Source organism: Nelumbo lutea, chromosome 2 (genome assembly GCF_056320005.1).
Source record: "Nelumbo lutea isolate HS-2025 chromosome 2, American lotus-T2T, whole genome shotgun sequence".
NCBI lineage: Eukaryota > Viridiplantae > Streptophyta > Magnoliopsida > Proteales > Nelumbonaceae > Nelumbo > Nelumbo lutea.
The window spans coordinates 106,942,372-106,957,545 of NC_142685.1; the positions used below are offsets into that span (position 1 = coordinate 106,942,372).

A 15,174-nucleotide genomic window follows, 5' to 3' on the forward strand; every position below is an offset into this window, starting at 1 on the left:
CCTTCAGGTTTGCCTATCTCACAACATTTTGGAGGTAGAGATTGAGAGTGATAATCATGTTTGTTTGATATTCCCCTTGGAAAAATTCCCCACCCTTGGCATCTAACTTATATCCTTCGTAAAATAGAGAAAACATGTTATATTATGCACCTTTCTTTCTCTCATACATTAAGAGAAGGGAACAAATGCACCGACTTCTTTGCTTATGAGGGTATTAATGAAGGAAACCACTATGCTTACAATTCCACCAATGAGGTTCCAAGAGAGGCGAGATTACTGCTTAAAGAGGACTGTTTTGGGATTCCGTCACTTTGTATAGGTTAATGGTCGTGATTATTTTTGTTTTTCTGCTTTTTGAGCCTTGTATTGGATTGGAATGAGAGGGTGAGGTTGTGTGTTCTGTTGTTGGGTTTGTGGGCAAGGCGGGCTACACCCTCCCTGTTTTGATTTACTTCTCATTTGATAATGGTTAATAAAATTTTTAGGTGGCCACTCCTCCACCTGGAGTTAACTTTGGGGTATAAAAAAATCTCTTATTTTGAATCTTAATAATATAACTATCACCTATCTTAAAAAAGAAATTATCATGCATTGAAGGATCAATATTTATTTTTTATTGAGATTGGGGATTCTTCTACTAGCTTGTCAACATGGAGATGTGGTCACTGGTGAAGTCTTAATGACATCTTTGCTTACTGGCCATCTCTTAACGGGAATAAAAAGGCAATAATTTTTTGGAGCTGTGTGTTGGGAGGTTTGGAAGGAAGAAACAGAAGGGTTTTGAAGGAAAATCAAGATCTAAGGAGAAGCTTTACGTGGGAATTGGTTCCAAGCTGCTGGATTGGATTTTGATATTACCTGAATTTAAGGGAATTCAAAAAGAGGATTTTGTATCCAGTTTTGGTCTACTTTATGGTTAGAATAGTGATCTTAAGTGAAGAGTTATTTGTTATCTTTTTTGCTATGTTTTTCTATCTTGTATTAGGTGATGCCTTGTCATTTTGATATCTTGTAATTTATTTTGTATATAGGTGATAAAATGAGAGAAAGTAGACTTAGATGGTTTGGCCACATGCATAGAAGACCATCAACATCTCCAGTTAGAAGAAGTGATTTGTTAGAAATCAAAGGGGCTGGAAGAGCTAGGGGCAGGCCAAAAAGGACATGGGTAGTAGTAGTAAGAAATGATTAAGTACTGATAACTTAACAGTGAATATGGCTTTAAATAGAATGGATTAGTGAAACAGGATTAACATAGCCAATGATTAATGAAATTTCTTTTTTATTTATTTTCAAAATAATATTGGAGAATGAGGATATCTCAGTATGGTTCTTTGGATGTTACATTTGGTTTCTAGTTATAATATGACGTAGTTGTAGAAATTCTATTTTCAAGCTCCTGACATATTTGATTGCACAGAATCAATGCAAGTAAAATGGAAGAATTGTTTTAGTGGTTTTTATGCACATTTATTCATCTTGGAACAGAAATCTTGCTAATAAAATATTTTATGTACTTTTATTTGAAATGACCTTTCCCTTACCTCCCCACTGTTATTGTCACTAGCAAAGTAACTTCAGAATTCTGCTACCCTGTCAGAGATTTGGTTATTTGCAGGGTATTCACAAATTTGGTTGCTAATTATTTGCAGGGCCAGAAATCGTTGGCATTGGATACATCCATTGGGATGTGGCAGCTGTTGTTTGCTGAAAAGCGTGGGCGATCACTGGTGCCAGTTCTTGCAGGTAATATGTCTATAAGTGATGTCTGATCTCTACTTACCAAGTTTATAGTAGTTTTATCTAAGGAGTTAAATGTGGGAATTTTCCGGTTTTTGTTGGTTTTAATTGTGGATGTTTTTGTTTCCATGAGTATAGGTGACTTCAGTTCTTCTTTAATGCTCCATAACATTAGACATGATTAGTACATTTTCGGTTATTGAAGAAATATTATCATTTTGCTCATGTATGAATTCTATGTGATGAATTGCTGGCTTCTTTGTTCTCTTTGATCATTTATTTATATTTTTTTGGGAGAAACTGCAGATTACCTTTATTTGCAATTTGTTGCATGTTGGTTTCACAAGGTCATGCTGAAGAGTTGTTTTCTTGATCTTGGTGGGTTGTAGGGGTGCTACTATATGGTATGTGATTATTTTGCAATGATGCGGTGGCCAATCCTATTAGAACTAAATGAAAATACAGAACTGCCACTATCATCAAAAAAGTCAATAGCTTGTAAACTTTTCAATCAATGATGTTAAAATTTTAAACACAACTATGACTATACAAATCAATCGCTAGTGGGCCCTACAAAAGATCCCATGTGTGACTTCTGCAGTTATTTAAAATGCACACCTAGGCACATAGCAAGGCGCATTTTAAGTTATGCACCTCGGCTATGTCCTAAGTGCACCACTTTCGAAAAGTGTGCACTTTATTTTTTGCGCTTTTTGGTGTCATTCGCTCACTTCACCCACTCAACAAAGCTTCAATGACCCCCCCCTATTTGTTGGCATTGTTCATTCATTCGTCCTAATAAAAAATATTTCAAAAATATAATTAAAATTATAAAACCATTTTTTTAGGGGTTAAGAATTTTAAGACCCTAACATAGACTTGTTTGGGCGTGCCTCAAGGGGCTTGGTACAAAGGCAACTTGTAGAATTAGGAATGAAAGATGTAACATCACATAAACTATTTGAAATAATGCAGCAGAGAAAGAAATAAAGAATTAAAAATTTAACATGCTTTAATATGTTTTATATGTTATGTTTGTGTTTTAAATTTGAGTTAATAGGCTCTTTCAAAGCATTTAGTTTAAAATTAAAGTTTGACTTTTTATTCTTAGTAATTTCTTAATTTATTTTGAGTTTTTAGATTTTTTTCATTCTTTGCATTTTTTATATTTTTTTTTAAATTCTGTGCCTTGCTTCAAAAAGGTGTGTATCTTGCCTTGCACCTTGGGCACAAAATGACCTCTGCACTTCTTTTACGCCTTGTGCTTTTAAAACATTGGATTTTTGTGGAGAGCAAGAAAATCCCTCTTGCATAGCTTGTTCAAACCATTTGATTGAAGGGCTTCATGAATAGAAGATAATAACAAGGAAATCGTGTGATGAAAAGCAAAAGATAAATGATCATAACAAAGAAAACTAGACAGTGGATGGGCAGTACAACTGCATTTACCTTTTCAAAGAGCAAGCAATACGAAGATCAAGATTAGGTGGGGAAGGTGGACCATTTGGTGGAGAATTAGATGGAAAAGAGCTGGAGTATTGTGTTGTGTATACACTCATTCAGTTGGTAGATTCTCTGTAGGAAAAGTGCTAGAAATAAGAATAGTAGAGTACATAGAGAAACAGGAAACGACACCATAGAATCGTCAGCAGAAACAATATCAAGAGCAAAGTAGGGCATAGTTTCAAAGAAAGTAACATTGTAACAGACAAAGGGCTTTCTTAAAGTAGGTTTCTAACACTTGTTTCTCTTCTGGGTACAAGGATAGCCAAGAAAAATAAATTTTACACACTTGACATCCAATTTATACCTGGACCAAGGAGTTGAACAAAATTAGACACAACCAAAGATATGTGGAGTCAAATGAAAAAGATATTGAGAAAATGTTAAGGAACAAAACAGAGGGAGTATTATTATGCAGAACAGATGATGTCATTCTATTAATTAAAAAACATGCAGTAAGGACTACTTGCACAAGATGAGAACTTCAATGAAGAATGCTTCTAACTAAAATTGCAGTCTTAAACCCTAGCAAAACAAGAAAATAGATCTTCATTGTATTGGGCAGAATTGTAACTGATTGCTGGAGATCGCAGTTTATTCCTCTGCAATCTTTATCTATTGTAGCTTAATTTCTCTGTTATTAATGAAAGTTTTTTTGCTGATAAAAAAAATGCAGTCTTAAACCCTAAGATCCGCAAATCTGCAGTACCTGGGAACTAAAAACACCTGACCACAATGGAGAGAACTCGTCCTAATAGCATCCATCAGGTCTGCCATCTCTTCTGGAGTAATCTGACCTGCTCTGATACCATGTGAATAGTATCAACCTGCATGAAAGAGAAACTGAGAGATGAAAAAAAGACAGAATCCCCTCCCCCTGGTGGTCAGATCTATTTATCTATACTATATAAAGTGGATATTTTCCTTGGTTCCCATGCATACTATAAAAGAAGTTAAAGCACATATTTACTAGCATCATATTGTATAAGAGTTTTCATTTTTACTCTTTCATCTTTACTTCCATTCCGCACATGCACTCACACTAGAAGTTAGTAGAATGAATAGACAGGGACCAATCTGCACCTAATTAGTATGGACAGATGCATTAATGTGGGGACTGACCTGTATCATTACTAATAAGACATGTTATATAAAAACATACTAATGTTCCTGTTTACATATTTCTCAACACTGATGATTTATCAAAGTAATGCATTTTGCTGAACGTGTGATGGGTCTTTTTTCATTGTTACTGGTCCTAAGAATTATCACTTCAATCTGGTTGCTTCTGAATGTGCATTTTCTTGGTGTTTTATAGCAGTCAGTCTTAATAGTATATGCTTTATTTAATTTTTGGGTTTGATTCATTGACAAGCCCAGTCTCTTTGACTTCAATACAGTTGTTCATATTATTAATTTTTTTATGCCTTTGAACTTAGGCCCGGCATAACAAAGCAATCCCAAGGGATACTTGGTCTCAACTACTGGAGTTTGCTAGGGTAAGGATTCATAAATATGTACCATGAGTATCATGGCCATGCTGAGTATTACAGCTGATATTCAATAACTGCATGTGCTGCACAAATGTGTTATTGCGCATTTGGTATATTCACCAGCATAAGATCCTAGGTTTGTTTTTGCTGTGTGCATTCTCAAGCAGAAATTGATGCATCCTATATGAGAGAAAGAAATGCTTTGTTGCCATAATTGGTAATACACATTTAAAATTGCAAATTTCAAAAGTCAACTCTGGAAAGTTCTCACTTTCGAGATCGGCTTCAGTCACTGCAAGGCCCATTCGAACACTGTTCGAACAGCCTTTTCAGCTTTGCATCGGGAACATCTCTGTACTTTTATGTTTTATTTCATGGGGAGATATTCCCAATGCAAGGCTATGATGGTTGTTTGAACGGTTCTTGCAGTGACTGAATCCCATCACCTCACTTTCTCCATATGCACTCTTGTTTTCTGTGTGCTCTTCTACTTTCAATGTTTCAGCCCAATTTTCTTCTGTAACTTGTTATTTTATTTCATATATAAGGTAAATTGTATGGGTGTTCGAATTTGGATAATAACCAAAAACCAAACTGAATAAGCTAGTTCAGTTTGGTTAATTCAAGTTTTGGTTCAGTTTTGTTTGTCTGGGGAAGATGGTCAAACCAAATAGTTGGTTAGGTTTGGTTGGGGAAGATGGTCAAACCGAATAGTCTGTTAAGTCCTTGGTTCCAACCGGTTGGTTCTAACTGAACCGACTGATTTTGTTCAGTAACGTTCAAGTGGGACAACTTTTTGGTGCTTCGGGGAGCAAAGTAAATTATGGCTTATAGAAAAATGAGTTGACTAGCTGCTTAGCTCATTTGTTGTTGGTAACCCCCCGCCCCTAATATAACTCCAAGTTAAGCCTCAAAACCAGAAGAATAGAAGGGAAGAAAAGGAGAGCCCTAGATATCACATTTTGTCATTGCTAACTAGGAATTGTTTTGAACACCCGGGAGTATTGTAAAATCTGGAAAACTCGGAGCGTAGATATGACTGTAAGAAGGGCGGATGTCTTTTGTATTTGCCTGGAGGATGCTGAGTGCAAACACATCACTGATGTTTGTCTTGGCTCATGCAGACGGTGGATTCCACTCTATCGAACTATGATGCAGAAGGTGCTTGGCCCTACCTCATCGATGAATTTGTTGAATATTTAATTGAGAATGGTATTGTCCAAAAAAGCAGCTGAGAGGAGGAAACTGAAGATGGACTGTGGGAGTTGGTGTATGCTAGTTTTGGGTTTTCTGTCTTTCGCTTTCTATGGTGTGATTTGAGTTGTGCTGCGGCAAAGGTCTATGAAAATCGAAAACCCTGATGAGGGCCTCTTAGCTGCTTGTATTCTCCTTGTACCAAAAAAATGGAAAAGGTAGGAGGGAAAAAAATACTGAAAAACGTAGGCCCCTTCCTTTCAGCCAATTGATTCACTATTGTAGTTGATATGATTGATTCAGTGACAGAATCTGAACCTACTGATGGGGTAACAGAGCTTCAGTGAGGGGTTAAGATTTGAAAATAAAGATGAAATTTTCATAACCGAATGGGGTTTTGAAAAAACATGATTCTGTGTTGTTTGTAATATCTAGTATGTAATATTTCTCAAATCTCAATAGTATTCATGCCTCACGGCTCTACCAAAGCCATGGTTTAAACTAATGATACGTTTCAAGTCTGTATCAGCCAAATACACTTCCTACTCCTTCTGTGGTCCGATATAGTCCTACCATCCTTTATGACCTCTCTAAATCAAATTCAAATTCTCAGTCTCTCCTCTCATTAACTGGCCATTATCTCTCCCTCTTAATTCATGTCATTAATTTTCACTAATCATGCCATTTGACTCTCCAATATGAACTCTTATTTTCTCATTAACTTCCATATTTCGCTTTCTCATACACATCCGCTCTTTAACTTGCCATTAAATTTACAAAGGTGATTCTAGGCAACTTATCTACCAGAACTCGATTATTTGTCATAATTATGTGAGTTAAATTTTAACTTATATGTACTATACTAAGTTCATGCTTACCAGCATTTTCTTATTATCATCAAACCATAGGCTCAGTTTGGAAGGAGTATAAATACAAATATGTAGAGTACAAAACTATGCATTTTATATTATATTGTAAGTTTTTGTACTGTACATATTTGTATTTGTACTCCTTACAACCTGAGCCTTAAAGAAAAAATACTTGATTATTAAAATTTATATATGCCATCAGCGTTTTAATGTATTGGAAAGACAATTTTAAGAAATGTATCGGGATACATCTTGAATACATGTGTATCGGAGAAAAATGAAGATACACAGATACATATGGAAATACTGAAACATTATAAACATTGTAAATAATTAAATTTTTAAATAAATCATAAAAGGTATATCAATAACACTAAATATAAAGCTTTAGTGAGTTATACATTCATTAACTAATTTAAATTAATATTTTCATGGTTTTATGAAGAAATACATTGTACCTAATTATAATTTCATTAAAAAACCCTATATAGCTTTATAATTTATAAATTCTAATTCTTAAGTTTTAAGGGAATGGAAAAATCTAATTATCTTATCCAACCATAAAACATGCATTGGCACAATTTCAAAGTGAGAATATTGTTAATAATTATTTATTATTTAAATAATAATTATTTATTATTTATTTTAAAAATTACAAAAATAAAAAAGAAATAAACATTGTACAATATATTCAAAAAAATGCAGAAGAAATTTCAATTGCTCTATGGATATGATAGATCATCCATAGATTTATAATATATTCAATCATTGTGATTCAATCATAAAATATAATTGATTATTATTTATTTTTTAATTCTAAAATATAAAAATATTGAAGAAGAAATTTCATTTGCTCTGTGGATGTGTTAGATAATCCATAAATCTAAAACATATTAAGTCTTTATAGGCAAATAAAAAATTACATTTTCAACTTTTTTGTTATTTTATATTTTTCCCAAATCTCTTCATAAAATCTCCACAAATCTACTCATAACACAAAAAATTGTGATTTTTTAATATAAGAAATATAGATCAACATAGATTTAAACATTTTCAGGAATTCAAGAAAAAATCACAAGATATTATGAAAATTTGAAAAATCTTGCTTATTTTTGCCATATTTTTCAAAACTTAAAATACTTCAAAAAGCATTAATGATTCACACTTTTTTCTTGCATTTTTTACATATCTAGCACTATAAGAATGAGGTTTGGAGTTTTAGAGCCATTTGAGTTTCCTTGTGGGTTTGATGAAATTAAACATGAAAACTAATGGTTCCAATTCTTTACTGTGGTATTAGATCTATTGTTGTTTCTTGAATAGCTCCATTGAAATACCATTTGTACTTCGCAAAGTATAATCCTAATTTTAGGCATTTCTTTTTTCAAGAAAAAAAAAAGAAAAAAAAAACTTGTGTGAAGAATACATTTAAAACCCCACAAGAGTCTAGAAGGCCACAAGACTTGCTCGCAAAAGAAGGTTTAAATTGAGACTTGGATTCCATTGTCCATTCAAGCAAAAATGATATATGGTTTTTGGGTATTTAAAGGCACTTTAAAAATATTTGTTGCGATAAAAAATTCTCTAAAGTGACAATTAGTGAGAGCTTGTGTGAGCTTGGTTTTGGTTAATGTTAATAGCTTCTTTGTGCAGACTTAGAACTCTTTAAAATTTTGGATGTTGGGACTGGAATGTATCATGTTGTGTGATGAAACACAATGCAAAAAGGCAAGGTTCAAATACATTGTATTGGTAAAGTTAGAGATAGATGCTGATGCAGCTAAAATCATCCTCGCAAACATATGAGGGCATGTGGCATGTCGACGTGGGTTATCATTGTCATGATGTAGGGGCATCTTCGCTATTTCCTTCTCAATTTAATGCGGAGCCTTAATAATAGATGTTATGACTTTGGTGGAGCCCCTCATAATGCATTTATGAGAGGATAACTTTTTCCCACGTGGTTATTGTTAGGCCAGCAATGAAATCGAGCTTTAATTGAACAGTTTGGAATCAAATTCGATTAAGTTCGATTTGAGCTCAAACCTTGGAGTAAGCTCGATTAGATATTTGAGCTCAAGCTTGACTAATAAAAAGTTTGGCTTGAAAGCTTGGAGTTTGGCTTGATTAAAACAAACATACATACATAAATATATACATATATATTATAAAATATTACATACATTATATTATAAAAAATATCATACATAAATATATAAATATATTTATTTTCGAGTTTTTGAGCTAAATTTGAGCTCATTGAATATTTAATCAAATTGAGCTCGAACTTGAACCTAGTAGTATTTTAGTCGAGTCAAACCAAGACATGCCAAAGTTCAGCTTAGCTTGACTTGTTTACAACCCTAGTCATTGCCTTAATGACCCCTCTCTTAATGGTGCTTAACGTGTGGAGTCATTACCAAGAGCTCATTGCACCAATGCAGGGGACTAAAACTATAAGAACTAATTCAAGCCCTTAGGTAAACTCTTTTACGCATTTCAATGCACTTAACTATTCTTGCACTCTTACCACACCTCAATTGCACCAATGAACTTGGCTTCTTTGAGTCTTTGATTGACTTGATCGTTAGATTGACTTGATTGTTAGAGTTTTCACCCATGTGACCACACCTCGAGGGTATCCTGGTATAACACATCTCATGTCCAACGACATTAGTTCAAGGAAGGTGAATTCGTTCTTAGAAAAGTCATTATCCTAGAACCCAACTTGTGAAATCTCAACCCCAACAGGAAGGGCCATACAAAGTAATCGAGGTGGTGGGGCCAAGAATTCATCGGCTATAACACCTTTGCAAAAAGATTAGTGCCTTGTACATGAAACTCCAACAACCTATGTATGTACTACCATTGACGTAAGGCAAGTGTACTCACTTGTATAATGAAATTAAAAGTTCCTCATTGCCACACACTTGTCTTGCAAATTTTGTCACACATGTTATTTTAAGCCTTGAATATAAACCTCACCTAACCTCGACTAAGACCTTAGGCATACTTTCTAATTGGTTACATGCACAACAGGTCACCTTGATTGGACATAAGACGTAGAGGACTTGGCCAAATTTTAATATAATAAGCGAAAATGACTTAGCAACCCTTATACACTTCAAGTTGGATACCTTATCCACCTATGGGCTAAGCTAAGCGAAAGAGAATGGACTTTGTGAATCGAGGCCTTAAACTCCTCTAAGCATAACAAATCAAACACTTCATCACCTTGGCTTACTATTCAGTTAGTACAAAGGCTCAAAATAAAGAACGATATCATACTTTCCAAAAAAAATAAATTTCATTGGTTGTGTTGGTTATAAGAGTATAAAGGATTGAGGGGCACTTCAGCCCCTTATGTAAAAACAAAAAATATAAAAGAAATCAGAAGGAAGAATGAGAAGAAGTGGGGGTGGAAAGGGCCCTCAACCCAAGAAGAGACATCATTTAAGAGCACGAAGGCCCAACAACAGCTATGATCAAGACTAAGCTCCCTCAATCTCCCCCTCAGCCCTATCTACTACCACTTTCACCTCTGGGCACCGCCTTCAGTTACTTCGTCTTGTCTCTACCATCATCTTCACATCCTTAGCCACTCTTTGACTTGGCTCTACCTCTTGGATATTCATGAATCGCTCAAGCTTACCAATATCAGAGTCTAGGACAATGGCTAAAAGTTGCCCTTGGCACAAGGAAAACCCTTCAATGAAAGACTTGTTTGTAAATTCAACCAATTCATCCTCTAGTGCCTTGTACTCTGTAACATCCTTCACCATGACCTCCTCCAACTTGTTCTCTAGCCCTTGGACCACTACCTTCAATTCCTTCAAATGGCCCCTCATAGTAGACACCTTGGCCTTGGCCACCTTCATCTTAGACTTTACTTCCTTCAAGGCAAAAAAGGCCTTACGATGCTCGACATTCGCTCTCTTGGCACGACCCTTCATTTGGAGTGCTTCTTCCTTTAACTCCACCCTCTCCTGGGTTAGATGATTTACCTTGGTCTCACTTTGCCCCAACATCCTTTCCTAGGTGTCCAACTACAAGACCAACTGCAATAACAACACATTAAAAGTTGGAGCAACAAAAAGAAAAGCTATAGAGTAAATACTCACCTAGATGTAAGACTATGTTGTTCAATGCCAAGTTCTTGATGGGAGAGTTTAGCTCCATTGCTAATGATTTCCGATCACTTGGAAGCACAATGCCCATGGAAAGCTATTAGCCAATTCCGTCCATGGTGACCGAATATTCTTCCTTCATTGATTAACTCATATGTCGGATGAGCAATTCATTATCCAACTCTTAACTGAGCTAGTAGGAATGAAGTAAAGATGGCAATTTGACCCATTCTTATGAGACCCCACCTTGATTGGGGTGGGTTTTTTGACCACTAATCGGGGTTTGGGATGGGTTTTGGGGAAACCCAAAACACTAGGGATCGGGGAAACCCTTCCCAATTATATTATATGACAATATATATTATAATATTTTATTTTATGTTATACTATATTATATTACATAATATAAAATAGTTCTATGTAAGTTTCAAAAAAAAATGTAAATTTGTAAGTATGTAAGTATAAATGATTGGTTAAGGACAAATTTGGGGAGCCCCATTCCGCGTAAGGACAAGGATGGGGTTAGGACTTTAAGCCTTGATGGGGTTCGGGGCAGGGATGTGGTGGGGCATTTGAGTTTGGGGTTGAGGATGAGACATGGAAGCATGCAAAACCCTGCCTTGCCCTTCCCTGTTGCCATTCTTAAAGGGAAGGACAAGCTAGAGAGGATGTTATGGGGTGACAGTAGAGGGCCTTCCCCTTAGTGTGAGATTCCTTGAATGGTAGGCTTCATTGCTTATATTTTGTGTGGTTTGTCCTCCACTACACCCTTGGTGAGCCACTTTTTTGCAATTTCCTTTTTCTTTTGGGCAACCTTGACCTCAACGTCATTCTTCTTACATGTCTCCACCATGATTATCTTGTCTTTTTAGACTTCATGCCCCTTCATCCTAGCCTCAGCTACTGCCCTCTTAGCCACAACCTCCCCCTCAGCCTTTTTTGAGCAAGAGCAACCCTTTTCCTCTGAGTTGAATCCGTATCTATGCAAGGAAAAGAGAGTCATCTAACTATACTTTACAACCTATGAAAATTACCTAAGGAGATGTCTTTGCTAAGGTTTATTGGGCTGAGACCAGCCTACACTAGAGCCTCCTCTTTTAAGAGATTATTGACCTTGAAAAACCTGCCAAGCTTGAGGCAATTCAATAGTATTCCCCCTTCCTTAGAACAAAATGGCTTGGCATTCTTTATAGTGGAAGATGGATTTTTCCGTTGTGTGCTAAAGGGCTAGTCCTTGAGACATGACAAGAAGAAGTATTTGCACTTTTAGAAGTGCATAAAAGATGGATTATCCAGGGCTCTCGGCTTTGAAAATACTACCATCCTTTACCAAAGAGATGATGTCTAAGATGAAAAGATTCCTAAACAAGTTTAAGGTGGGATGAACACCTCGAAGACAAGCCATAGAGGGAGCACCAATGATGGTTCTAATGGTATTAGGAGCAAATTGTAGAGGGTAATTTTGTAATGGTTCAAGACCTTAGGCATGACTAAATACATATGAAAATACAACATAAATTACAAGCAATGATCATGACCACAAATCTCACCCTTATCGATCGATTAGGGCCTCTCACCAACCTTGGGGACCCTAATAGTAAAGTGGTTGGGAATGTGATATTTGCGGCCTAGCCTTTCTACAGTTGAAGGACGTAGTATACACTTTAACTCCAATACCACTTCCTTAGCATCGGGAAACCCCTCACCTTCGAAAACCTCATTAGGAAATTTTCTAGGGACATGGCCAAAGGCTAGACCTGTTCAAGGGCCGGGTAGCTCGATGGCCCAGCCCACACCCCGATCGGGCTTGGTCATGTAATTAGGCCCACGGGCCTAACCTCGGGCCTAACACAGTAAGCCCGAGTGTGTTTCGGGCCGAGCTCGGGATTTGTCAAAATAGCCCGGCCTGACTCAACATTATATATTTTTATATATTATATAAAATATATAAATAATATAATATTTATTAAAATATATATTTATAATTTAATATATACATTTTTATTCTTTTCTTTATAATCTCTCTCTCTCTCTCCCTTTCTCTCTCTCTATTCAGTCGTTAACAGTATGGGCTAAATTTCGGGTTCGGGCCCAGGCCCGAGCTTCAGGCTTTTTATGAGGGCTAGGCTCGGGCCCAAGTTGTAGGCCCGATGGTCGGGCCGGGCTCAAGCTTGGGCCTTAGAAAATTCTATTAATACAGAGTGAAAGCTCGGCCTGATCCGACCCATGAACAGGTCTACCAAAGGCTTTGACCCGTTCAACCTTCGACATACCGATTCCCTCTCTCTACTCCAAAGACAAGTTGGCTACTACATTGCACTTAGCCCTACAAAGCTGTATCTCTTCTTTGTAAGACCTCCACCTCTAGAGGTTGAGTAGAGTCCTTGGAGTTCGATTTAGACTCACTAGAAGAAAAAAAATCTCATTATGGGTTGACCACTAAGGGAGATCATAAACCTCTCTACTTGAATTGGAAGACATGGTAAGGAAGATGGGAACTTACTAACAAGTATGAAAGGAAGACAAGGATGACAGAGATGGCGAATGCCTCAAAGAATGAATGTAGAAGCATAGGCCGATATGTTTTGAGAGTTCTCTAGCAATAACTAAAGTAATAAATGACAATCCTATAGTCCCTCAACCTCTCCTTTTATAATAAACTTCAATGACTATGATCTTCCCCATCTAATGGTCATTATCGTGTTTCTTCAAATTTCCACATCGATGAGGACTACATGGTGTGCATCTTGAAAACTGAAATGATGCAAAGTGAGATGATCCTAATCTATCACCCCTTTACGATCCAGATGCTCCCACAGGCCTTGAATCACTGTCATTATCGACAAATAAAATTGTAGTAGGACTCACATGAAGTAGTGAACACACCCAATTGACTCATCTACTTCGAATGCTCGAAGCCGATCTCAAGACTGTGATGTAGCCAAAATCATCCTCACAACCATATGAGGACACGTGGCACACCCATGGGGGCATCATCGTGTTGAGCCTTAATAACTAACATTACATCCTTGGTTGAGCCCCTCTTGATGCATTTATGGTAGGATAACACTCGGCCACGTGGTCATTGCCTTAATAACCCCTCTTTTAATGGCACTGACATCTAGAGGCGTTACCAGCTCACATTGCACTAATGCAAGGGGGACTTCAACTATAAGTACGGACTCAAGCACTCAGGTAACTCTCTTACACTTTTCAACACACTTAACTACTCTTGCACTCTTACCACCTCGGCGTCTTTGAGTCCTTAGATAACTTTGACCGTTGGAGTCATTGCCCTTGGGACTACACCCTGAGGGACTTTGACAACTTTTCTGTGCTTATAGGTGGGACCTTTGGCCTCATCACCTTGTGAATTCCAACTTTAACCTCATTGCTATTCGTGGCAACATCAGATGCACATTTACATGAATATGTCAGAAAAATAGGGACAGGGTTCAAAATTTCGATATTGTATAAGTGGCCTATTGATATGCGAAAAATACACATGTTTTGGGGTTAAACCCCATTTGAAGGGGGTAGGTTTTCCTTCAAACCAACCCCTCTGAAAAGGTTTTGAAAAAAACTACAAAAAAAAATATAAATGTGGGGTTCAAAATAGCGATACACTCCTTTTGCCGTATTGGGGTGTATCAATACCTTGAACCTAGGATATCGGGGTATAGATGCAAATCTCATTATGTTACCAAAAAGGCACAATATCTAAAAAACTTATAACCAGTCAATTAGTATCATAAAAGTGGTAACAATCAGATGGTATTCATCAAAATTCGTGGTCTAACCCTAGATCACCTTTAGTAAATGATTACAATTATGGTTCTAGGAGATTTTACTTTTGATTCCAATTTCATGCTGGTTGTCTGCCAATTGAATGAACCCTTGTTAATTGTCAAATGTATCTACATGACTACTCATACCTGCATTTGGTTTGTTTTGATATTTATTGTATATTATCTGATCGAGTCATGTATCCTCTCCCAATATGCATCATCTTTACCAACTCATTTGAGTCTGACTTGTAGGCTTAAATGTTCTAGTTAGGCACCTAGTTTTCCTAGCATGATTAGGCTTGTTAATGATACTTAAATATTTGAAGTCTGATCTCACATCCAATTTGATTATCTTGAATTCAGATGATGTATTTATTTAATCAGATTGGATTTGGATTTGACTTTATCTGATTCAATTAAATTCAAATCTAATTATATTATAAAATTTATTGATCTTAAT

General features: G+C 36.3%; 1 protein-coding gene across 2 annotated transcripts in view; it reads right to left on the reverse strand.

Moving 5' to 3' along the window:
- The window catches only part of LOC148872559 (origin of replication complex subunit 1B-like), a 72,813-nt gene extending 68,705 nt beyond the window's left edge, over nt 1-4,108 (reverse strand). Inside the window, exons 1-2 of one of the 2 annotated variants that reach the window (XM_088972250.1) lie at nt 3,953-4,105; nt 3,190-3,315 (exon numbers count right to left, since the gene is read on the reverse strand). The gene's annotated coding sequence lies outside the window, so the exon portion shown is untranslated. Of the gene's footprint in view, nt 1-3,189; nt 3,316-3,952 lie in introns of both variants that reach the window. The other variant, XM_088972249.1, reaches the window with a different exon arrangement.
- Between the last annotated feature and the right edge of the window lie 11,066 nt (nt 4,109-15,174).